Raw genomic sequence first — 24,414 nt, 5'->3', positions numbered from 1 at the left:
TCAGAAGTACCAGGGGCTCAGCCTGGCAACGAGAGGCTCAGTTAATGCCTTGAGATAGAATGAAAGAGACAGATGCTCCGACAGGAAGAGCAGTATGTGGGACGCATTGCTTCCGATTCAGAAGCGTTTGAAAGAAGTTTTCTTGGTGAGAGGTGAATGTAAGCTTCTTGCCACCCCAGAAATCCGACCACATTCTTTATACAGTGGAAGCTGAGCCTGAAAGCCAGCTTAGTACCTGCTCTTAGAGACACCTTCCAGACCCTGTGATTCAGGAACTTGATAATGGAGTGTTTGTGTACTAGAGGAAAAAAAAATATAAAAGGATATATGTTTAAAAGATGATTATTAAATTTTATCATTGACAGGTAGAAGTAAATATGATGTGTCAAAGGTATATTCATCCTAATAATCAAATTTTGTTGTAGATTTGTTGGAACTTGAACTTGAAAGTGCACATCTCCAAAAAACCACCTCTGTTGTTTATTACCTCTTTATTACACTGTAACTGTTGATAATTATTAAAGTATTTGGCCCTATTTTTCTCTTCTCTGACTTAATGATTAGAATAATACCTTACAACGCAGAGTGACGAAACATATCGTAGGTAATTTTTCCAGTCTACCTTTCTAACCAACTTTGGTCATTTTCCTCTGGAACCCTTAATTTTAGTAAAATTTTTCATCTCACTATTCTCTGGTCATTCCTCTACGCTTTGCTACCCTGGAATGCCTCTTTGCTCTTTGTCCCTTCAGTCTGTGTCAGTGCGAAACCGTACATCAAGATCGATTCCCTCGCAAAGCCTTCCTCTTCCATGACATCTTTCGTAGAACTCAGATTTCTCTTCTGAATTCACACGTTATTTTCCTCCTCCTCACCTGTTTGTAGTTTGACATCTATGGTGATGCTGCTTTGTACTTTTGTCTTAATGTTTTATATGTGTTTTTCTTTTTTCTCTCCGACAGGGTTTTAAGTACATAGAAGTTGGGGCTGTTTCATTTCTTAGTATTTCTCATGGCATCAGGCAGAGTGTTACGCACCTGGACACTCAGAGAACAACCATATTCATGTATACGGAAATTCACGTATACAGAAATTCAAAATCCTTTTCTGGGTGTTTTGAATAGAACTGTGCACGGTGTGAATGTTAATAAGTGTTCAGTAATTACCTACATTATTTCTATCTAATTGCAGTACGTTCAAAGAATCCAACCTTTGTAGCTGCTTTGCTCAGTTTCTTGACCTGCATGAATTCTCATGAAACTTAACAAAAACAGTCCTTATGAGCTAAATTGTATTCTTCCAAAATATATATGTTGAAGCTCTAATTCCTGCTGGCTCAGAATGTGACTGTATTTGGAGACAGGGTCTTTAAAGAGGTAATCAAGGTAATCCAGGGAGGTCATGAGGGTGGGCCCCAGTCCAATATGACTACTGTTCTTGTAAGAAGATAGACGCACAGAAGAAAAGACCATGTGAGGACACAGTGAGAAGGTAGCCATCTGCAGGCCAAGGAGGGAGGTCTCAAAGAATCCAAATCTGCCAACACCTTGATCTCAGAGCCTCCAGAACTGAGCAGAGATCAATTCTGTTGTGTAAGCCACCAACCCGTGGTTCTCTGATGGCCGCCCTGGCACGCCAAGGGCCGTCTCAGATAGAAGAGCGAGTTTCACTGTAACCTTCCGTCCCACGCAGGCTCCTTTTTGGATCTCACCCTGTCATTTAATCTCTAGGAGGAGCCAGTTGAGTTGATTGGCTTAGTGGTCTGCTTGAGAGAGAGAGAGCAGAAGCAGTCTGCGCGTGTTCTTTCATTGCCCCCTGGGGGGCCAGATTTTTGGTCCAAACACCTCAGTTTGTGTATCGTTTAGGGCAAGTTAATCTATGTCTTTCTGTCTCGATGTCTTCACCTGAGAAATGGAGGTAGTAAGCTCTGTATCAGTGAAATGACTTTAAACCTGTTAGTGCTTAGAACAGTCCTTGGCTAGTAACAGTCTAGTCTAGTAATGAGGAAATTCTAGATATTATTTGATTCTGGATATTATTCTAGATATTATTTACCTTTAATAAATAGAGTTCTAGCTATCTGGCTAAACAAATTTTAGCACTGGAATTTAGGGTCTCATGGTTTTAAAAACACATTCTGAAGATAATGAAAGGCTAAATTTTTCATCTCCTTGTTGTGTTTCTGTACACACATACACAGACACGCATACATATACCTAAGACACATCTTTATTAACCAGAGATGAAGTAACCTGTCAGCACTTCCCCTTGTTTGAGGGCAAACACACGTTCATACGTGCTGTCAAGTCTCCTGGGACTCCGCTGTCCCTTTTGTTTGGATACCCCAGTCAGTGGGTCTTGAACTATCCTGTTGATTTAGTAAGGCGTACTGGCTCTGTAGTCCGGGGTTGATGAATGTCCTAAAACATGACTTCAATGGAATGTTTTTCTTTTTATTATGTTTTCCTCCTAAATTAGTGCTATAAAACCAAGGACACACTTTCAAAGGCGTTTCTGTGATTTGAGATTATTGCTGTTACTGCCCTTAGCTTTTTTTTCCCCCAAGGGGGTTACAGAATCAACTGCCTTTGCACATTGTGTGCATCTAATCTGTTATAATATGCTAATAGGTTTTAATATGGGATGGGCTTGTGTTTATAAGCACAAACCTTATTGTAAATGTCAAAATAATTCAGATCTTAATATATCCCCTGTAGTGATCCATTAATAAGGGCCATAGGAGCAAATACTGTACGTAGTTATTTCTTAATGGACAAGGATCTTTTCGCTATTGGATTTGGAGATCAAAACCCAGAGAGACAATAAATAGCCAGCATTTTAATTTCAGAATATGATGGTTGCTCTCCCCACAGCATGGGAGAATTTCCCTTGAAAAGCCTCATTTATTAATCTACCATGACAGTGCCATGGACGTGATGGATTTTTTTTTTCTACTCATAATTGTCAAGTAAATGAGTAAATGAATTATTTCCATCATTGTGTCGCAATTATATATGATAGAAGCAGAAGTGATCTTTGAGCTCATCTGTTCTTGCACCATTGCTTTGCAGATTAACCAAGGCTAGAGAGGTTGAATGACTTTGGACCAGGAGTGAATCAGATCTAGAACCCAATTCATTTGTCTCCAAGTCCAATTTTTAATTTTGGTTTTTAATTATCCCACCTATGAACAATAGTGATTTGAGTACAGGACTCCACTTGTTAGACTTCATCACATTTTACTAAAAGCACTTTTTGAGAAAAACACAGACGATAAAAAATAAATTGTGTTATTTTTGGTACCTATCCAAGGAAATGTCTTAGAGAATAGCTGGTGCTTTTCTTGTTGGTTTGTTTTGTTTATCTTCACTCAGGCAAGCCCCTGCCCCTTCTTTTCCTGCATCTTTAGGAATCGACTTCCACGAGATAGCGAATTACTTGCCAGAATCCAGACAGAGCTTAAAACCAAGTGTCATTCAGTTGATACCCCGGAGAGGGGGACAGAACTCGACATGTCTGTATTTTATACTGCCACCAGGGGGCAGCACAACCAAGTAGTCCAATCAGTTTTCTTTCTTTGTCCTTTGATTTTTAATCAATGTGACAAACGGTGGAGTACAATATTGAGTGGTATTGAGTGGATGTCTATAACCCCAAATCACACCACCCCGCTGGCTTCCATCCCCAGATGGGTTCTACGATATGGGTTTAAAGTGAGATGACTTGGGGCATCTGGGTGGCTCCGATGGTTAAGCATCTGCCTTTGGTTCAGGTCGTGATCCCCAGGTCTTGGAATGGAGCCCCGCATCGGGTTCCCAGCTCAGCTCAGCGGGCATTCTGCTTCTCCTCGCCCCCCTGCCCCGTCTCTCTCTCTCTTTCAAATGAATAAATAAAATCCTAAAAAAAAAATAAAGTGCAATGACTTGGCGTAGGACTCCAGCTTCAGGTAACCCATCCAGGAATCCAGACTTTGTGACCTTACTCATGAAGTTCAGTGTAGAGAAGAAGCATGTGCTCTTTTTCTAGGTATCTCCAATTTCAACTAGGTCATGTAGCTAATTCCTGGAATAAATCCCTTTTTTAGGTAGCATTGTTTTAGAGGAACTATGAATTAGGCATGAGAAGTGCTTGCTTTTCCATGAACTGTGAGGTCATAGCCTCTCGGCCTCAATCTAAGACTCCTGGCCTTAGTTTTCTACTACGTAAAATGAGGAGACGTGTCAAAATGGACTTTCTCCCTAGGATGTCTTTACCTAGGTGTAATATCCTATGTTTCTTAGAGGGAATGGGCAGTAAAAAATATGAAATTTCCCACATCACCAAGACTGGCAGGACGTCTCCATGTTTCTGTGTGGTGTAACCCCAGGAGCAGAAGAGGAGAAATAGCTGAGTCAAAACACATCAGTTCACACGTCTAACACAGAATTTCTTAAACCGGGAATGATCCAGTCACAATACAGACTTGGGCTTTGCACCTCACAGTAGGATTTAAGATCCCTAGAATGTACTTCCTCTCTGTAGACTTTGAGGCACTTTGATGGAGGATGATTTCTGATATTTAGAAAACTGGCAGGCCGTTCCCGGAGACGTGTAGCCGCTGTGATTGACAGCTGGTTGCAGAAACGCGTCTTCCTGGCTTTGGTTAGGGGTGAGGATGTATCAGAACGCATTGCTGAGTGCTAACGAATGAAAGGAAAGTAGGGACTTTTCTACTTGCGTGATCTCTAAAGATCTTGAAGGCATCATTTGTAAAGCAAATGGACTAAATATCATTTATAATAGTCTAAGAGACGTTTTCTTTTTTATATAAGAAAAGAGACTTGGGAATTAAGTCGAGGCCTTTTAAACGGAATGTGTGCCAGTTTTCGGGGTAAGCAAACTGCTACAGCATTTTTCCTTGATTGTCAGTGTTTGAAGACTGAATTATTCAAGTCAGCAGCTGGTTTCTTTGTTAATAGAGCTCACACGAAATAACGTTCTATGATGTGCTTCAAACGAATCCCCTGCTTATGATTTATTTGCATAGAGCATTAGTCATTATTATTGTTATTTTCAGTCAAGAAATCTGAGGTTGAAGCATCTGAAGCACATTTTAGGACAAGAACGTGAAGACGTGAGACGGACTCTTTACCGACCTTATCTGAGTGTATGTCCTACCTTTCCGGCGTACTTCACATTTTTGAATATTTCACAGGCTTATTTTCAAGGTCAAGAATAAAGAAAAGGTTGGAGGACCGAAAGAGCAAACCCTTCTTTCTCTTCCTATTAGGGAATGCTCGGCTTCCATTAAGGTGAGGCACTTTCTGTAGACGCTAGGCAGTATATTCAACCAATTGTCCAAACGCACAACATTCTTTCTTTTCTTTTTTTGGCCTGACCTTCTTGGAAGCCTGTAATAGTTGCAGAAATAGAAATGTAACCTTTTCACATCGGTTCCTCCATGTGCAAAAATGGAGGTCATTAGATAGTGAAATCTTCTTTCCTTCATGATTATGAAGATTGTGAAACACTCTTCCAGCTGGAACCCCCTTGGATCCATTGGCTTTGGCGTCCCGATCAATCTCGGCAACCCATGTCTTCCCAGTTGATCAGCCCATCAGGTCACTGCCAACAGAGAAGATTAAGGCAGGTGCACGCAGCTCTTTGTGGCGAATTAACGAGAAAAAAGAGACCACTGAGGGAAAGAGAGCCCAAAGTAATCAGCAACCAGAGTACAAAAGGCATTAGATGAATGTTACAGCTCCGCTGGCTTTATGATTGAGAGAGGGTCAGAAACAATGAGGACAGGTTTCTTTTGTGTCTCCATTGATAGGAGATTTCACAAATTCACTATGTTTAGCCCTTTTAAAATTGTTCAGTGCCTCAGCCCAGTGATTTTCCTCTTAGAGGCATCCTTCCCTAACAGCTGTCCTGCAGAATCTGTTCTAGGAAGTGAGGTAGCAGAGCACATCGTGTTTACCTCGGAACACAACCCGTGGAAGACCGTGTCTTTGTGGGGAATCCCAAGCTCCAGAGCCGACGTGGGTACTCCCATGCAGAATTCAGAGTGTATCTGAATTCCATTGTTTTCTTTCGGTGGCAAGAATTTTAAGATTGAATGTAGATTCCAGAACTTAAGACTGGTAACGGGTCTCTAGCCCTGGGAAGTAAACCCGTGTTCTGTTATGGGTATGATCCTGCGTGTTGTCCTTCATTTTCTGCTTGCAAAGTTCCTTCCACTGTCTCAGAGACCGGTGTGTGAGGACCAGCTTGAAATGCTCCACTGTAATTAAGAAAACAAATAAATACATCTCTCTCCCCCTGCAAAACAAAAACTAACAAAGAAAACCCCACAGTAGGGGCGCCTGGGTGGCTCAGTGGGTTAAGCCTCTGCCTGCAGCTCAGGTCATGATCGCAGGTTCTGGGATCGAGCCTCGAATCGGGCTCTCTGCTCAGCAGGGAGCCTGCTTCCTCCTCTCTCTGCCTGCCTCTCTGCCTACTTGTGATCTCTCTCTCTGTCAAATAAATAAATAAAATCTGTAAAGAAAAAAAAAAAAAAGAAAAAAGAAAGAAAACCCCACAGTATGCTCACGTGGCCCCCTGCTGGGTCGGCCCTCTGCTGCTTCCTGTGGATTGATTCCTGCTGTTCTCTCCCTAAGCAGACCACCGTGGGGAGGTTGACCATCTGTTGCCGGGTCACAGATGCCTCTTCAAAATGTTGCTCGTCATCTTCTGTCCCATTTCTAAATGACTAGCTACGGCTCTCTGTTGCTTCTACCACCTGCTGAAAAGCTGACAAAACAGGTCTGTCTCTATTTGGAATCTTGGGTTTTGAATCTTCTTTTAAGGCACATAAATCTCTTGTTTTTAAGACATGCACCCAACACTCAGAGTTCTTTTATAAAGTAACAATCTTCTGCTAATGGTGTCTGATGGCAGAGGCCCCTCATTTTCCGTTTTAAGATTTAACATTTTCTCATATTGTATCTCATAAAAATCAAGGACATGGCACTAAATTTTATTTTGATAATATCTTTCCTCTAGGGACCTAAGATAAGAAGGTCTAGATACATTACATTCCAAAAATATATCATGGGAATAGAGCTTAAGACTGGAGAACAACACTGTCCGATAGAAATATAATAGTGGTCATAGTAAGAAACAGAAGGTGGAAAGAAACAGGTAAAATTAATTTTAATAATACATTTTCTTTAACCAGGTATACCCCAAACATTATTTCAACATATCATAAATATACAACTATTAATGTGATATATTACACTCATTTCTTCAACGTCTGGCGTGCATTTTATGACTTAGAGAAGGCCTCCATGAATGCTTATGACATTTTAAGTGTTCAACAGCTACATGTGTCTAGTGGCTCCTGAACTGAACAGGGCGGTTCTAGGGGAATAATTGACTATTATGTCTGTTACACAGCTATTGTAAAAAAAAATCCGGTGTTTTGTTCTGGATGGGAGTTGGTTGGTTGATTCTGTGTAGGTAACAAAACTGTGTTCTCTCAGAAGACCTAGAAACCCAGTGTGTCTTCTTATCCAGATAGATAGTTATTCCACTCAGGTAGAAATCCATGTTCTACTAAATTATGCAATTTTTCCTTCGAGGGGGTGATGAGATTGATAGTTACTTGATTTATCCCAATAATTGTTTACTCTGAGAGGCGGTAGCTGGACACTTAAAACATCTGGTGTTGTTTACGGTGTCACAACTATGTATCTATCTTTGGAGACTTGAAATAAAAAAATTTAGAGATTTTCTTTGAGAATTCACTGTAATAGAAAATGACATGGTAACACATTTAAATCTCAAGGATCAAATTTTCTTGCCAACTTAATCCAGAGAATGACACATTAAATGTAAAATAAAGAGAAAACACAGTGGTGTATGATGCAGAATAAAAAAAAAAAAAACAAAAAACAACTCGGAAACAAACAAGCAAGCAAACAAAAACCCCACTACTTTCCGTGGAAAGAAAAGTGGTAAATTTAATGGTGAATTTTCCTAGGAACACAAAGCAACTTAACATCTTTTTCCTGCCAAGTAGCATGACTTCTTTAAAAGCTCTCATCTCATTTCCAAAAGGAAATAGAAAATCAATGAAAACATCAACAAGTCAAGTAAGCCAGGTGCTTCAAAGAGGAAATAGAAAATCAATGAAGATCAGCAAAGTCAGTTCCATGGTAATGTTTGTAAAGAAAATGAATATATGTTAAGGAAAAAAGTGGACATGGTGTATGCAAAATGGACAGAATCCCTTAATGCAAACTATCTTAGAGATACTCGTTTCTCAGAGAGTCCGTGCTCTGATGTTTTCCTTGGCTGGCTTTTGAAGCAAAGAAGAGCTAGACTCAACATGAGCCCATCACCCTTAGCTATTATATATTTCATTGTAATTTAGGTTATGCTGTTTGTTCTCATCTATATGACTTGAATTAACTTTTGATGCAAAACGGGTTCTAAGATGCTGGTTCTCATCCATCTTTCTGGTATTCAGAACACTCAGACCAAACATAGCATTTGGATTTTCCTTCTTTCTTTAGTTATAGTGTAAATCTTATCACTGTTTCATCCACATATTTAAAACACATACTGTTAGCTTCCCTGGAAGACTTCATATATTTGTAGAATAAGACTTCACATATGAATATGGTTATTCATTTGAAATAGCTTTTAATCTATATAATTTATAATGACTTCTAAGTCACCTCTAGATATTTAAAAATGGCGAAAAACCTCAGAATTGCGAAATTGAGTTCTAAGTTTAATATAGATAATATTTTAGTTACTTTGATACTGTTGAATGGGCAATAAAATAAGTGTATCCTGAAAAGATTTCTAAAAATTTTAATCAAGAATATGTAAGATAATAAGAAGAGGGTTGAATAGCTATTAAAATAAATTTTAAAGCTGCATTTGCTTGTTAACATAAACTTTTCATTTTAGAATAGTTATATATTTATAGTAAAACTGTGAAGATAGTACAGAGTTTCCATGTACCCTACCCCTAGTTTTCTTGATATTTTACATCTTAGTCAATATGATAGATTTGTGGCAAGTAATGAACCAATATTATTACATTATTATTTTAAAAGTTGATATTCTATTTGCATTTTCTTGGTTTTCACATAACACCCTTTTTCTGACCCAGGATTTCATCCAGATACCAAAATATATTAGCCTTCATGTCTCTTGGCTGAGAGAGTTTCTCAGAATTTCCTTATTTTTGATGATAGTCTGGAAAATTGCTGGTTAGATATTTTGTGGACTGTACCACATTTGGGGCTGTCTAATGTCTTCTTGTCTTTAGAATGGGATTATGTGTTTGGGGAGGAAACCTACAGAGTAGTGTTGCCATTTTTATGACATGGAGGGTGCATACTGGCAACAGGACTAACCATTGTTGAGGCTGACGTAGAATTCCCTGAGAACTGTGTGTGATGTGACAGTTTTCTCCATGATGAAGTTAATATCCCCCCCTTTTTATCCGGTTACCTTTAGAAATAAGTCACTCTGTGGAGCCCACACTTAAGGAATGAGGGGTTATGTCCCATCTCCCTGAAGATGTTCTATCTACACAAATTGTTTAGAATTTTTCTGCATAGGAGATTTGTCCCTTCCTTTATATTTGTTTAATCATTCATAACTGGATAGACTCATGGATATGGATGTAGGCGAGATGTAGACTCATGGATATGGATGTAGACGAGATGTAGACTCATGGATAGGGATGTAGACGAGATGTAGACTCATGGATAGGGATGTAGACGAGATGTAGACTCATGGATAGGGATGTAGACGAGATGTAGACTCATGGATAGGGATGTAGACGAGATGTAGACTCATGGATAGGGATGTAGACGAGATGTAGACTCATGGATATGGATGTAGACGAGATGTAGACTCATGGATAGGGATGGAGACGAGAGGTCATCCAGTACTACTTTATCTTGTTGATCAGATTGTTCCAACTTCTGCTGTTGGGAGCTCGTCCAGTCGCCTCTTCTGTCTCTTTGACATATGTCATGACGGCATGTACCTACCACATTTTTTGAAGCTTCTCCTTGCTCTCAGGCACTACAGGATGCTATGGGCCTCTCTTACTGCCCAGAGCCCAGACCTAGAATCAGCCATTTTGCTACTGTTGCTGCTTTCCCTTTATTTCAGAATGGTATTAGAAGCCATGATCTGAAACCATTGCGGTGGTGTAAAACCACTGCTTCTGGGGCTCTCGGTTGATTAGAATATAGGTCATATCCTTTTTGATCCCCGTTTTCCAGTGATTTTGGTCTTAAATATTAGTTAAAGAGAGGCCATCTGATTGCTACGTTATATTCATGGGCTGCATCCTTTAATAGGCTGACGATAATAATCATGCTACTTGTAATCCCTTGTAGGCAGCACCCTTGTTTAATGGATGAAGTCTCTATTTGCCTATTTTTGTTTTAAATGGTGACTTTTCACTTTTTTAACCAGACAGACCTATTAGAGATAATGGTCATTCAAAATACAAAGAGTAATGATAGAGGTTTGTACTGATTTTTACAGAAGCACAAAAGAAGAGAAATTAGCTTAACCTTTGAAGTCAAGTTCAAGGATGAATCAGATGTTTCAAATAATAAACAAATCATGAAGTTTGTGGTTTGGGCCCTGTGATTTATTTCAGTTCACACACACACACACACACACACACACACACAAGGTTCATCCACTTAACGTTGCACCACATGTGGTTGTGCTGATTGGATGGTGTTACTGTCCCAGAGTTAAACCGTTGTGCCTCGTTCTCAAAACCATAGTTAAAGGGGTCCGCGGAGCTCTGTTTCCCATGTGAATCTTCATGATTGTGTGGCTTGATACAGTGTTAGTTTTTACTGAGGTGGCTACAGCAACAACAAGAAAGTAGAAATCTCAGTGGCTTACTTCAAAATAAACACTTATTTCTGCCAAGCTTGGTTCTCTGTGTCTTCTCATTCTGAGACCTGTGGTCTTGGAGTAGCCTCCAGGTGGCTGATTCTGGCCTCGTGGTGGAGAGTAAGCACAGAGATGTGCTGTGCCCCTTGCACAACATTGAAAGCTTCTGCTCAGATGTGCAAAGTGTCACGTGTGTCGTCAGAGCCCAAAGTCAGCAGTCCCGAGCCAGGGCCATATGCTCTGACAGGAAGCACAGAGCATGTCATGTGCAAATGCGCAGAGGTATAGCCGCAGATGACAGGGAGGGAGTGAGGAGTTGGAAAAAACAGCCCAACCTCTTAAGCCCCGACTAAATACTTTTATGTTAGGGTTACCCTGAGAGGCAAGTGTGAAAACAACATGAAAAGAAAAAGAAAATAGTAACTCAAAACCAAGACAGAAATTTGTTTCTCCCTGACACAATAAAGTCCAAGGGACTGGTCCATGGTCACTGTAACACTCCACATGGTCAGGGACCATAGTTCTTTCTGTCTTGTCTCTCAGCTTTGTGTGATTGATGGTTTAAGATGGTGCCAGGTAGTAGTATGGAGAACGAAATGAACAAGGGCATATGTTTTTTCTCTTTTTTCCAGAAGTATTTAGAAAATTGCTAAACAACAACTTTATTTACATTTCATTGACCAGAACAGGGTCCTATAACTACACATAAGTACGAGGGAGTGTGGTGAATATAGTTTTTATTCTTTGTGTCTCTGCGTCCGGCTAAGTTGTTTACTACTGTGGAAGAAATGGAGAAAGACTCCAGAATAAAAACACAGTCACAGGACTTGGGGCAGATTTCTTTGTGGGCTGGGGAATGAGGAATATAAGGTGATTAAAAATCCAGATGAAAGGCAGAAACAGGTGAAAGAAATCCAGAAAAGATGGTCCACTGTGCTGCAGATGCAGTAAAGTCCCAACAGACTTTGAGCAGAGGAGAGAGACAGTTTGAGGATGGAAATGACTTTTCATTTTTGAAGGTAAGAGCTACAGACCGGTTTCTCAAAGTGTTTAAGAAAACTGATTTTTTTCTGTTAAAGTGAGATGCATCTCAGGATATTAGGGGAACTAAAAACGGCCCCAGATTTGTTTCAGTTCTGTGATCCTTCATTTTTATTTAAGTCATTCATTTCCTCTGGTAGTCTAATCAAACGGCTTAAAAGGGATCTCTGAGATTCCCGGCGTATGCTTAGCTGTTCAAATATTTTCTGAACAAATTAATGGACTTGCAAATCAGACAAGAGAGGAAAAGTTAAGCTGAAATCTGCATTATTTGCTCTGTAAAGCTGAGAATGAAAAGATGTACTGTGTACTGTTAAAAGATAAACCGAGACATATTAAAAATTTTCAAGAAGACGTTTGAGCAAAAATCGACTCAAATTGGGCAGTGCCAAGCTGGAAGTGATTAGGATACCAAGGGCAGCACGGGGAGAGAATTATACAGAGAAAATGTGGAGACAAAGTAAGGAAACTATCGATGGGCTGCAACTCAGGGCCTACTTGGGTGTTCATGATCGGTCATTCTTAGCATTTTGATCTCACAACACCGAGACATCTGCAGGCTTTCACGTTGGTTTGCTCATGTAGACCGCCATTTTGGTCTCATTGGCTCCTTGTTGAACTTACCTAAGTTTCCCTCTTTTGATCATCCTGTCCCACACGAGAGATTGACCACGTGCTGATACTGGCGCCACGCGCAGTCACCGTGAGCATTAAGATGCTCTTGTCTCATTGTGAGGCTCAGAGTCTGATGTCAGGTCCGGGAAGGACCGTTTCGCGGTTCATCTCATCTCTCTTTCTCCAAGCACACTGAGATCATAAGAGGTGCCCCTGATGGTGGGACCTGAAAGGGCATCAGCCTGTTTTAGCCAAGTAACTTGTTTGTGACCAGGGTACAGCTGGGGGTACTCGCAGTGGCACCGACTCTTCCTTGTTTAGCCGGTAAGTGATCTAAAGTAATTCTGTTATCTAATACTATCTTTGCAAGAAAGTCTAGGGACTTGGGGTGTGTAGCTGCGGCCTTAGCAGGAGATTCAGTGGTAAGTTACCCGAGTTAAGGAGCATTGTCTGCCTGTGCGTTCATGGGAGGAAAAAAAAAGGCAAGTAGTAAAAAAGGGCCAAAGCAAGACAGCTTTCCCACTGGCCGTGAAGCTCTTGCTCCACCATCCTGGGAGGGCTGTCCACTTCAAGACGCCGTCTGCTTGTGGGGAAGACCCTCCCTCGTCCGTTTTAACTACAGATCTCCAGCTGGTGTGCAGTTCTAAGAGTCTGGGGGGTGAGGACCTAAAGTTCAAGTTTCTGCAATTTGGCTGCCAGGCGGGGAGTGAGAAGAACCTGGTGGCCCCTTCCAAGGAGGTTCAAGGGCAGTCTTTGTTCTAAGTGATTACACATTAGAAGCTCATTCTATCAAATCTGCAGAACTGGGATGTGAGAGGGACTTGCCTGTGACACCTGGAGACTGCAGGGAAGCAGCCAGCTCTACACAACTTGCTTCTGTTTGCCTTTGCTGCTGGGGGCTAAGTGGGGCTGTCTCCTTTGGTTTCCTTGTTTGATGCTAGAACTGTCAAGAGGTAAACTGAGGCAGATTAAGACTCTTAGGAGTTTATCTGAGCAAAAAAAATCTCTTCAGATTGGGCAGTGCCAAACCGGAAGTGGTTGGGAATGCGCTTCCAGCTGGAGCTTGAGAGACTGACCTAGAGAGGAGGCAGAAGCTAAGTAAGAAAATGATCGTCTCTAGCTTAAAACCTACATGGTTATTTGTGATCGGTTGTCCTCAGTGTTTTGATTTTGTGACCTTGAAGCATTTACAGGCTTAGATTTTGGTTTGCTTGCCATGGCCGTCATGGTATCAGAACTACATGTGACTTTCAGATGACTTTCAGATGACTCAGATGACTACAGATGACTTTTAATTAATTTTAGCAGAACCAACACTTTGACTTAGGATGGTGGATGACAATATACCTTCTAATAGGTCTGCCTGCCTGTCTGTCTGTCTGTTATCTGTCATGTATCTGTATATCTATCTATGCAAGTGCTGGTTTAAAAAGAACGGTAGCGTCTTAGAGCGTAATGGGAATTTAATGCTGACAGTTTCAGTTACAGCATTTCCCTTAACCAACATTTTCACATGCGTACACACTAGATACGGAACATACCTGTGTTACCTACACTTCGACCCCTAGTCTTCATCTGTTACAACTATTATTTAGGGCAAATCCCAATATTTCTGGAGAATCTTCAGACATACTTTAAAAGTGTGTGTGTGTGTGTGTGTGTGTGTAAGTCACCAGTCGGCTATAAATGGTACATTTTACATTGTGTTTGAGAATGGCCTTGCAGTTCTGGCAGGTAAATACAAAGCAGCCATTTTCTGTTTAGTTTTTTGTTTGTTTGCTTGTTTCTGTGTTGTTTTGAGGGTAATGGTTAGTACACGCCTCGATAGTCCGAAAGTTAGGCTTTATTTATTTATTGTTACAGTTCATCCTTTTGTTCTTTCATTCTTGTAGCACACAAAGTGAATGCCGAAAATTTTAGCATTATATATCTGGGGGACTGCCGTGACCTTTAGAATGGCGGCATCAGAGGGATCCAGGGACATATATGCTGTGAACATTTAATAATACCTGTACCGTGACTTAGTATTTCCATACTTTTGTACTACAAAAATATAGCACTGGGACCATGGTTGAAAAGTTCAAAAACACTAAAGTTGTCGAGTAGGAGGCATTTCAGATACCTGCCTAACCGTTCTCTGCGATGTTTGGTTCTGCTTTGTTGGAGTTTCGGGTTATTTAAGTCTTGCTACCGTGCTTTGTAATCAGGACAGACTTAACCATGATTATTTACTATTTGGGACGGCCATATCATGTTCAATGCCTTCTAAAGTCTCAGGCTCAATGACTAGCATAATAACGTGCTCAACAATCCTACTAGACGCTGTTGCAAACCCAGATCTGTGTTTCTGAAGTGACCCGAACCAGTTCTTTTGTACTAGATGTGTTTCAATGGCATTTTCTCTTTGCTTCTCCGATGAAGGCCTCCGGAAGAATGAGCTCCCCTGCAACCCCCACCCCGGCCCCCTTTGCTTTTGAAGGCTGGGATCAGGAAAATGACCATTTCTCAGCTCCCTCGCCTCGGCGGTCGGTAGCAGCACTTGTAGCTCGCTCCCTGGTCCTTCCCGAATAGAACAGTTCTGCCTGCCACATCGCTTTGACTTCGCACGCACGTCACATCATTAGAGAAATGCCCAATATTCATCGTTCTCCAACGTGCGATTGTGCGATCGGGGAGGCCAGTATGGGGAGGATGCTCAGGGCCATTTAGCGTTCAAAAGCCTTCAGATCCCACCAGCCCCCCCAGGTGCTAAGCCTTTGCGGCAGCAGCAGCAGCAAGCTCTGCTTTTTTGACAGCAGGAATAGCTCTGTGGCCCACTTTCTCTTCTCAACTTTAGCTCAACTTCAGACTTTCGCTTTTTTCCCCTCTTTTGCTGCAGCGAGGGATCACACGCTGAGTAAATAATCCATAGACCATGATCTGCTGTCCTGTCAGGCTTGTTAGCCAGACTCGAGCCCCCAGCGTCGGAAACCTGCCCGAGGAGCGTTCCCAGGTAGGCTTCTTAACTACCTCCCCCACTGGCTACCATCATCGCCGCTTACAGACTTCGAGAACTCCCTGGTAGCACACTGACTATATTTGGGAGAACTAATTGGTGGTTCTGGTGTCTTTGTTAGGAAAAAGTGACACTTTTTGAAGTTAATAAAAATCTCTTCGGCTACAGCCTTTTATCAGATGTAACAAAACATTGTTTGAACAAATATGCTCTCAGTAGTAGTGACAGTTCATTTCTGCTCTTCCTTGCCATCAACATCCCGCGAAGGAAAGCTGTAGAAGTTCCTTAAAGGCGTAAAATTAGTTTTTGAGTAATGGCAGTTCCTGATAGAAAATTGCTTTTCCGATCAATAACTCAATTCAATTAGGTTCCAATTTGATTGCATCAGCATCTTTATAATATGTATTTAGGGAATCTATGTTTCAGTTGTCCTTAAGCAATTTTTGATATGTGTTTCAATGCTGTACAGACTTTTTTTCATTATATTATTGACTCCTGCAGGAAAGAAACAAATTCATCAAACATCACAATTAAGAACGTGACTCTGATCATCTAGGTAAGGCATCCACAAAACAGAAAGTGGTTCCCTTTGGTCTTGACCGATGGAATTTCTTTTGAGAGATGGGAGAGAAGGGGAGAGAGAGAGAGAGATGAAGAAAGTGATTCTGCTCCTCAGGGACGGGAAGTTTATCTCAGTAAAATAGAACTTGATACATTCATCAGCCACTGAAAATTCCGCAAAATTAGTTTCTCAGTATCTGAACTCTGGTACAAGACATACTTTAAAAAAATTGTTTCTTGCCCATTTGTTTATGTTAAAACACATATGTTCTTTTTCAGTTGAGAAAACAGGATCCATAGGATTTGTCCCCAGGGGTGACTGACAGGACGTGCCCTCCTTCTCCTATGCTCCATAACATGATAAAATCATAATATTTAGCATATACCCACACAAAACATAAAGCCTAGATAAAATAGACCATAACCTTAAGACTTTTTCTAAGGGAATTCTGGAACTAACCACTGATTATAGCTCAGTGCTGTCTTACCAAGTATTCTGACGCTATGGAAAAAGAGAAGAGTCTACCTTACTCATCCAGATCTGTCCACTATGCTACGTTGTAGGAGTTTTGTTTTCCTTTTTAAAATTTAGATTTCTTTTAAAGAAGAGTAGAACGTGTTAAGCGGTCTAATTATTTTAAATTGTATTTTATTATGCTAAAACACCAGTTTACGTGAGATCTACCCTCTTACATTTTTATTTACCGAGTACATGATTGTTGACCATAAGGGCAGTGTTTTATGGCAGATCTCTAGAACTTGCTAAATTGAAACTATGGCTATTGATTAGTAACTGGTAAACTTCCCTTTACCCCTGGAAACCGGCATTTTGCCCTTTGAGTCTAAGAATTTGGCTGTTTTAGAAACGTCGTGGACGTGGAATCATGCAGTACCTTTGTTCCCATGACTAACTGGTTTCACCGAGCATGGCGTCCATAGGGTTCACCCATGTTGTCACAAGCTGCAGGATTTCCTTCTTTTTAAAAGGCTGGATGTTCTACATTTAGCATATACCGTATTTTCTTTATCCAGTCATTTGTCAATGGACATTTAGGATCTTTCCAAATCTTGGCTGTTACAAATAGTGCTGCAGTAAATACGGGACTGCCGATATCTCGTTGAGATCCTGATTTCAGTTCTTTTGGATAAATACAAAGAAGTGGGATTGCCGGATCATGTGGTAGTTCTACTTTTAATTCCTCCTGGAAACTCCATGCTGTTTTCTACGACATCTCTGCCATTTTGCATTCACAGTACCATGCAAGGGTCGCAGTTTTTCCACGGTGTGCACGGTGTGTGAGATCACTTTCTCATGCTCGGGAGCAGCATAAGAATAAACCTTAGAATAAAATGGTAGAAGCTATAATTCTAAAACTTGGGGAGATGGCTGAGACATGAACGGAGGGAATAGGGCAGAGCTTAGGTTTCAAGACTACAACCGCGAGCTTGTATACAGCAGGAACTCTCAACAGCAACAACCAAGTCAAGGCTATATTGCAAGTAAAATCATATTTGGTCTTGTAGACATATATTCATGTTGGTTGCTGGAGCTTGAAGTGTAAGAAAACTAATCTGCTCTAACAGGTCAAATGAAAATGGTTTAACAATGAGCATAATAATTAATTGGTATGTGTTGGATCACTAGGTCCATGTTCTAGGTCCACACTTGCCTCTTACAAGAAAAATTCTTTATGTCTCTTCCACTAGACTGTAGTATGTATGATATATACTAGTGCCTTTTAGTATAGAAGATATCAGGAACATTTTTGAGGATTATGGGTGTTAGCAGTAAAAAAGAATGTCCTCCGTGTTTGTAAGGTTACAATTCCAGAGCTGCTTTAAATGGTCATGTTTGCTTGTGTAAAACAAATGGAACGATTAGTACCAAATCTGCACAATCAAATGATATAGGTTATTAATTCAAATTATTTGATGTCCGAAGAAGGACCTCCTATTTCCTCAGAAGTGTTTTATGTCTGTAGTACTGTTGACAGTCAAAGCTTGTTAAATTTTCCAACCCAAAGCACAGGATACAGAGTTAGATATTTTAGCTACAGACGTGTATTTAAACCATTTCTTAGTGACTATCAACTATCACCAAGATACGCAGGATTGAACAATAATGAAGACTCACATAGCTTTTAATGAAGTGTAATTCCGTCAGTCAAGTTTGGATACCATAGGCTATCAGAAAACGGCATTAATGTTTCTCCCCCAAACAACATTCATAAAACTCTTGCAAATTGCCTTTTAACTGAGCCTTTTATCTGATACGTTAAGATAACGCTTATTGGAGTCTTCTTTCGATAAAGTCGAGACCTTCAGAGTTGTTTTTTAAACAAAGTAAATAAGCTTGTTTACTTCAAACTCACCTCTAGCTGTAATTTGCTATGAACCCTGGGCAGCTGGACTGATGACATTAACGCTCTAAAAGATTGGAATCGTCTAAGTGGCGACACTTCTGAAAAGTGTATTTTTCTCTGCATCCGCTTTAAACCATACCATTTTTTTCTGTTCCCGCACCATTGCCCTGCTGCCACGTGGGCTCTCCCCAACCCTCCTTTCCTGCTCTTCCCTTCCTTGGTCTTTTTTTTTTTTCCTCCCCTTGCAGCGTGGGTCGATCACCTTTTAATCGATGGTACACTTTGCTTATTTGTCATGTGCCTTCTGGGCAGCTCCCCCTTCCCACCTGCCCACTCTAGAATCAATGCTTCCCAGTCTCTGTTTCTAAATTGAAAGATGACTCTAAGTATTCCTTGTGTAGCCCTTCCGTGGATTAGTCTTCTCTTGACTCAAAAGAAGGACAGCAGAGACCTCCCCAACTGTGGCTTTATGCAGATGGTTAAGAGCTCTCAGGGCTCCCTCGCTCTCATCCCAATCACAGCCTGCCTGTCTGAGTCTAAATACCGTGGACTCAGCAATCCATTATTCCTGTGCCTTCCCAAGTATTATCACTGAACCCACTGTTAGACGATTCTAAGTATTTCATTGCCAAGGCACCTAATTCCAAATTAATTTGAAAAAAAAAAAAAAATTCCTTCTGAAGTCCTCTCAAATCTGTTTGCAAACGAGGTCAGTATAAATAAATGCGTAAATGTACTAGTGAACTTATTTTTTTGGGGATGTTTGCTAAGAAAACCTTTCTTCTTAAAAGCAGTGTTCAAGGGACTGTGGCACTGTCCTGGTCTCATGGGTTCCCCATCCCCCAGTCATTTTCATGCCAATGTACGTGAAAAAGTCTCCTTCAGATAGTAGCATGGGGGCTGCTTCCCCAGAGTTCGCCAGAGCTCTTCATGAAAGTGGGAAGGAGGCCTGGGGTTTCTCCAGTTCCTTTGTGCCAATGGTCCTACGGGACACTTCGGTCCCTCAGAGACTCTCTCCTGTGGGTTAATAACCAAGACAGTTGGCCTTATCCTGCCTCCCGTGACCCACCTCCGCTGTCCCACTCTGCAGCGTTTTCAGTCTTGAGCATGAAATCTGAAATCAGTATAGCTGGTTAAACCAGCATTATTATTTTTTAGCAGGAGCAGTGCAGTGTAGAGGAACAGGTTAGGATAGAATAAAATAGAAACAGCCGTGGGGTGAGACGAAGTATTTCTTCATTAAATAGCCATTTCGGTTGTTTACTATCAACAAAGACTGTTAGGGGTGAACAAAGAGCCTGCCCCTGCTCCAGTTTAGATATTCTTGGCTAAAAACCTGTGATAATGGCTTTAGAGTTTTTCAGAAACCTCTTGAAGTTGTCGGTATAGTTTTGTGTAGGAGTGCATTACATATACATGTAATATATATGTTTATTTACAATATTGTATAATATATATATTTATTATATTTACACTATTGTACAATATATTTACAATATTGTATAATATAATTTGTGTTTGGGGCAGAGTCCTATAGGTTCCTTCTGGATTGCAAATTGGACTTATAACTCAGAAGTTTAGGAACTTTGTCTCTAGGAAGAGGTGTTTGCATTAGAAAAGTCCATGAATCAGCAGTTCCCTAATTTAATGAACATTTAGTGGGTTTTTGTATTTCTTTCATACTAGGGAAAGCCCTGTTTGGTTGGTTGATTTGTGCAAATTGCTAATTTAATAAAATAGACAAATTTGATTAAGATAGAGAAAAAAAAAATCTTCTCTTATAAGGGTAATGCCTTTTCTGTCCCTTAAAATTCACTCTATCAGTACATCTGTTTGATTATCATTCCTGTCCTGGAAATCTCCCCAAACCTCAGAGACTTACAGATTTATAATGAACATTCGTTCATAAAGTTCTGGCTGTGGGGCGTAGTTCTAGTAGATTTCACATGGTCACCTTATTTAGTATTTGCACAAACCTCAGGGAGGAAGTATTATCCTTCACAAGGAAATTGAAGCTTAGAGAATGTCAGAGATAATACATAAATTCACTAGCTTCATGAAAGACAAAGCTGGAAGTGAAACATGTGTCTTCTGGTTCTGGGTGGACTGTGCTGTCCAGGACACATACACAGGGCTTGGATTTCTGAAGAGGAAAGCCTTTCACGGAGTGTGCATGCTTCCCCTACTCTCCTGCTCTGGTTGCAGTTAGTCCCATTGGATCAGGATGCTTCTCTGCTTCATAAACCACTTTCAGTAGGTCATTCCATCTGCTGTCAAAAGTAGGACATGCTTGAATGTCCTACATTACTATCATTCCAAGAAAACCGGGATATGTGGTCATCCCCAATGACATTATGGCGTCTTGTTAGTTCTTAGATCACAAGTAGGCAGAGAGGCAGGCAGAGAGAGGGGGAGGGGGAAGCAGGCTCCCTGCTGAACAGAGAGCCCAGTGCAAGACTCAATCCCAGGACCCTGAGATCATGACCTGAGCCGAAGGCAGAGGCTTAACCCACTGAGCCACCCAGATGCTCCATGTGTTGTTAGTTCTTTCTTATATCTTTGAGATATTAGAACAGCAAATTTGTGTTTGCATATTCTGGTTTATCACATAGACCATTCATTCTGCATATTTGGATGGATTTGCATAACTCTAATTTTCTGTTAATGAGACATATCCTTGTTTTACTATAGGTCTCTTGTTCAAATAGAATTCAGGAATGATGAAAGAATTGAACTTGCTGTAAATGTCTGATTCTCTGATATATGACCATTCTAGCCAGAAATCATTCCAATTCTCAGTATAGATATTTTAAGAAATTATTGACCAAGAATAATTAGGAATTACATGTAATTTTCTTCATTGATTATAAAGGTAAAAATTACTCTGGTAAGTGGAAGTAATTTTCTGGGAGTGCAAAGATGCAGGCTTGAATCATGGCTTTGTGGTTCAATAACTCTGACACTTTGGACAAAGTCTGTATCCCTGAGTTTCTCATTTGTTAAAAGATTATGCTAGTATCCGCTGTACTTACCACACAGGAATGCTGTAAATACAAAATAAGATCATATGTAAGTGCTTTGGAAATTACTAAGTACTTAAAAACCAACGTGTGTAAGCATATGTATGTATTTACATGTAAAATTTTTCATATTTTTATATTCCCACATAAATGGAAGTTTGTATAATTTTGCCTTATAATAGATTTTTAACCAACACTTTTTATAATAATATAAATACAAAACTTTCTATACTGTTAATAGAATCAAGAACCCCATCCCAGACAGTCCATTCTAACTTACTTTATAGAGTTGTGTTCTAAAAGCGTCCTGAAGATGGCACAGTAACCACACTTTGGTACGAACATTATTAGCGAAGACGTTGTAAGAAAAATATCTAAGAGGTTAAAATACTCAGTTTAAAACAAGCCTTTCCTAAGTTTGTGGAAAGGAACATTTCTGAGTCTTTTAACCAGTGCCCATTTTCTTAATGTTACAAAGTCATTTGTTTCATTGTGCTGGAAGGAGTATTACAAACAGGTAACAAGCCAAAACGGATAGCGTCCCATGTTACTGTTGAAAGTCAGGTTAGTTCACTTTGTACAGTTTTATCAATAAATCTACCCTTGCAGTTGCAAAACAGCTGATATGCTCATCTGTTATCTTCTGCATAATGTACAGCCTGCACCTAAATGCTGGCTTTTATTAGATACATTATGGGGATAAGGGCTGGTGGAGAGAAAAGATTAGTTGGAAAATATCTGTTTTATTAAAACATCAAATACAGTGGGGCCTATTCTTAGAAAAAATATTGACAAATTGCATACTTTCTGTGGGACTGTAGGACTTACACGTTTTAAAAAGATGCGTCTATATCATGTCACCTCTCTATTCTACAAAGAAAAACTAGATTTCATGTAAGTAGGGATGGTAGAAATACAGGTGTCTTGTGAAATTCACAACTGTCACAAGATAGCTGATACATTTACCGAGTATCAGAGGTCATGGTTCTCAGCTATGTCTGAGACATACCTGTTTCTACATGTCACATATATTATACACTACGGTGTGTAGGGTTGTAGTCCTATTAAGGACTTAAATCCAAGTACAACCAGTGATACACTTACATGGACTTACGTAATGTTCATAGCAGTTCTAATTAATGCTATACATACATTTGTTGTGAATTTGTATCCACATGCGCCGTCTTACAGCATGTTGAATAAATACATAAATGAAAGATTCTTTTTACAAATAAATGTATTGCTGTGTGCTTGGCAAGAAGAGTTGGTGTTTTATAGGTGTTGGCAAATTGTCTCATTGGAAGGGAACTTCTTTGTTTAAGCTTTTGAGAATCGAACGTTAGTCCCAACGAAAACTGCCATTTGATAAATGTTTAATGATTTATTATGTCATTCTAACAGCATCGAGATACTGGAGTAATGTTAGCGATTCTGACAGTTGGAAGCTAATTATAAACTTATCTTGTTCTGTGTCCATATCCCGAGACCCCTGCCATTTTTTTCAACAGCAAAAGTGATACTGTTTTAACCATTAGTAAATCGTAGAAAAGTCGATACCGGCTTCGCAGTCTAGATGGATTCACAAATTAAATTGACCTGAAGTTAGAATAGTTGAAATGTCACCAGTTTATGAGATGAGAGCTGATTACCACCTGCTTTGACGTTTCCTTCTGTTTTCTTTTTGAATAAATTATTTGCTTTTTTAAACCTTTCAGTGGGCCTTTTACGTTCATAATCCTTACATGATGAAAATGGCAGTATACAGTTAGAAAATTATAGATCATGATGCTTACAAAGAAGCTGCCTAAGTTCTTGGAGCAGTGCCACAATATCTAAATGCTTATTAACTTGATCGTCAGTAATGTTGTAGCGTGACCCATGTAGGTCCGCATGACAGTGTACTTTTACAGATCGCAAACTCCATATCCGTGGACGTCCTGTAATGCCTCTATTAATGTTTTCAGAATTGTCCATACAACCATTTACCTGAGTTGGCTTTTTAAAAAATAAATATTTAATTTATTTATTTGACAGAGAGAGCAGCAGAGAGAGAGAGAGGGAAAAGCAGGCTCCCCGATGAGCGGGGAGCTTGATGTGGGGCTCGATCCCAGGACCCTGAGATCATGACCTGAACCAAAGGCAAAGGCACCCCAAGTGGTCTTTTTCAGTGTATTTTCCCACTTCTATCTCCATTATAAAGAAATTTTATTTTAAAGAAGTGAACAGGGGCTCCTGGGTGGCTCAGTGGGTTAAGCCTCTGCCTTCAGCTTCAGAGTCTGGGAATTGAGCCCCTGAGTTGGGCTCTCTGCTTAGCAGGGAGCCTGCTTCCTCTTCTCTCTGCCTGCCTCTCTGCCTACTTGTGATTTCTGTCTGTCAAATAAATAAATAAATAAAATCTTTTAAAAAAATGAACAAAATTGATGAACAAATGAAACAAGAGTAAAAAAAAAAAAAGAGCATTAGAAAAATAATTTAAAACAAAACTTTACAAGTTGTTTTGATGTAATCTGATAATCCAAGAATTAGTCTTTTGTTTGAAGAGCCTCAGGAGATAGTTAGATCTTATTATTTGATTGAAAGGAAACATGGTTTTTGGTCATGTTTTTTATTCTTCATTGAAGTCAACCCCTTTTTTTTTTTTTTTTCCCATCGTAGAGTGGTATTTTGTAGAGTGGTCAAATTTATAAGTTCTTTCTGCATGATGTTGTAGCAAAGACTGTGGATGTTAGAATGGACAGATTGGTCCATTTTTTTCAAAGGAGCCCCATATAGGTCATGATGTGTTAAGTAAATTCTCAGATCCACAGTCTGGAATCCAGTGACTTAGAAGATTGTCACATGTTCATGCAAGGAACAAAATGGTATCATCTGTACTATGAGAGAATCGATAAATCTCTCTGGTTGATCA

General features: G+C 40.1%; 1 long non-coding RNA gene across 3 annotated transcripts in view; it reads left to right on the top strand.

The window, feature by feature from the left end:
• The window catches only part of LOC131820508 (uncharacterized), a 163,639-nt gene that overhangs the window by 71,633 nt on the left and 67,592 nt on the right, over positions 1-24,414 (top strand). The gene's annotated exons all lie outside the window — the stretch shown is intronic.

This window comes from Mustela lutreola, chromosome 18 (assembly GCF_030435805.1).
Source record: "Mustela lutreola isolate mMusLut2 chromosome 18, mMusLut2.pri, whole genome shotgun sequence".
Classification (NCBI taxonomy): Eukaryota; Metazoa; Chordata; class Mammalia; order Carnivora; family Mustelidae; genus Mustela; species Mustela lutreola.
The sequence above is the reverse complement of the archived record's forward strand: the minus strand, read 5'-3'. Positions and strand labels throughout refer to the sequence as shown.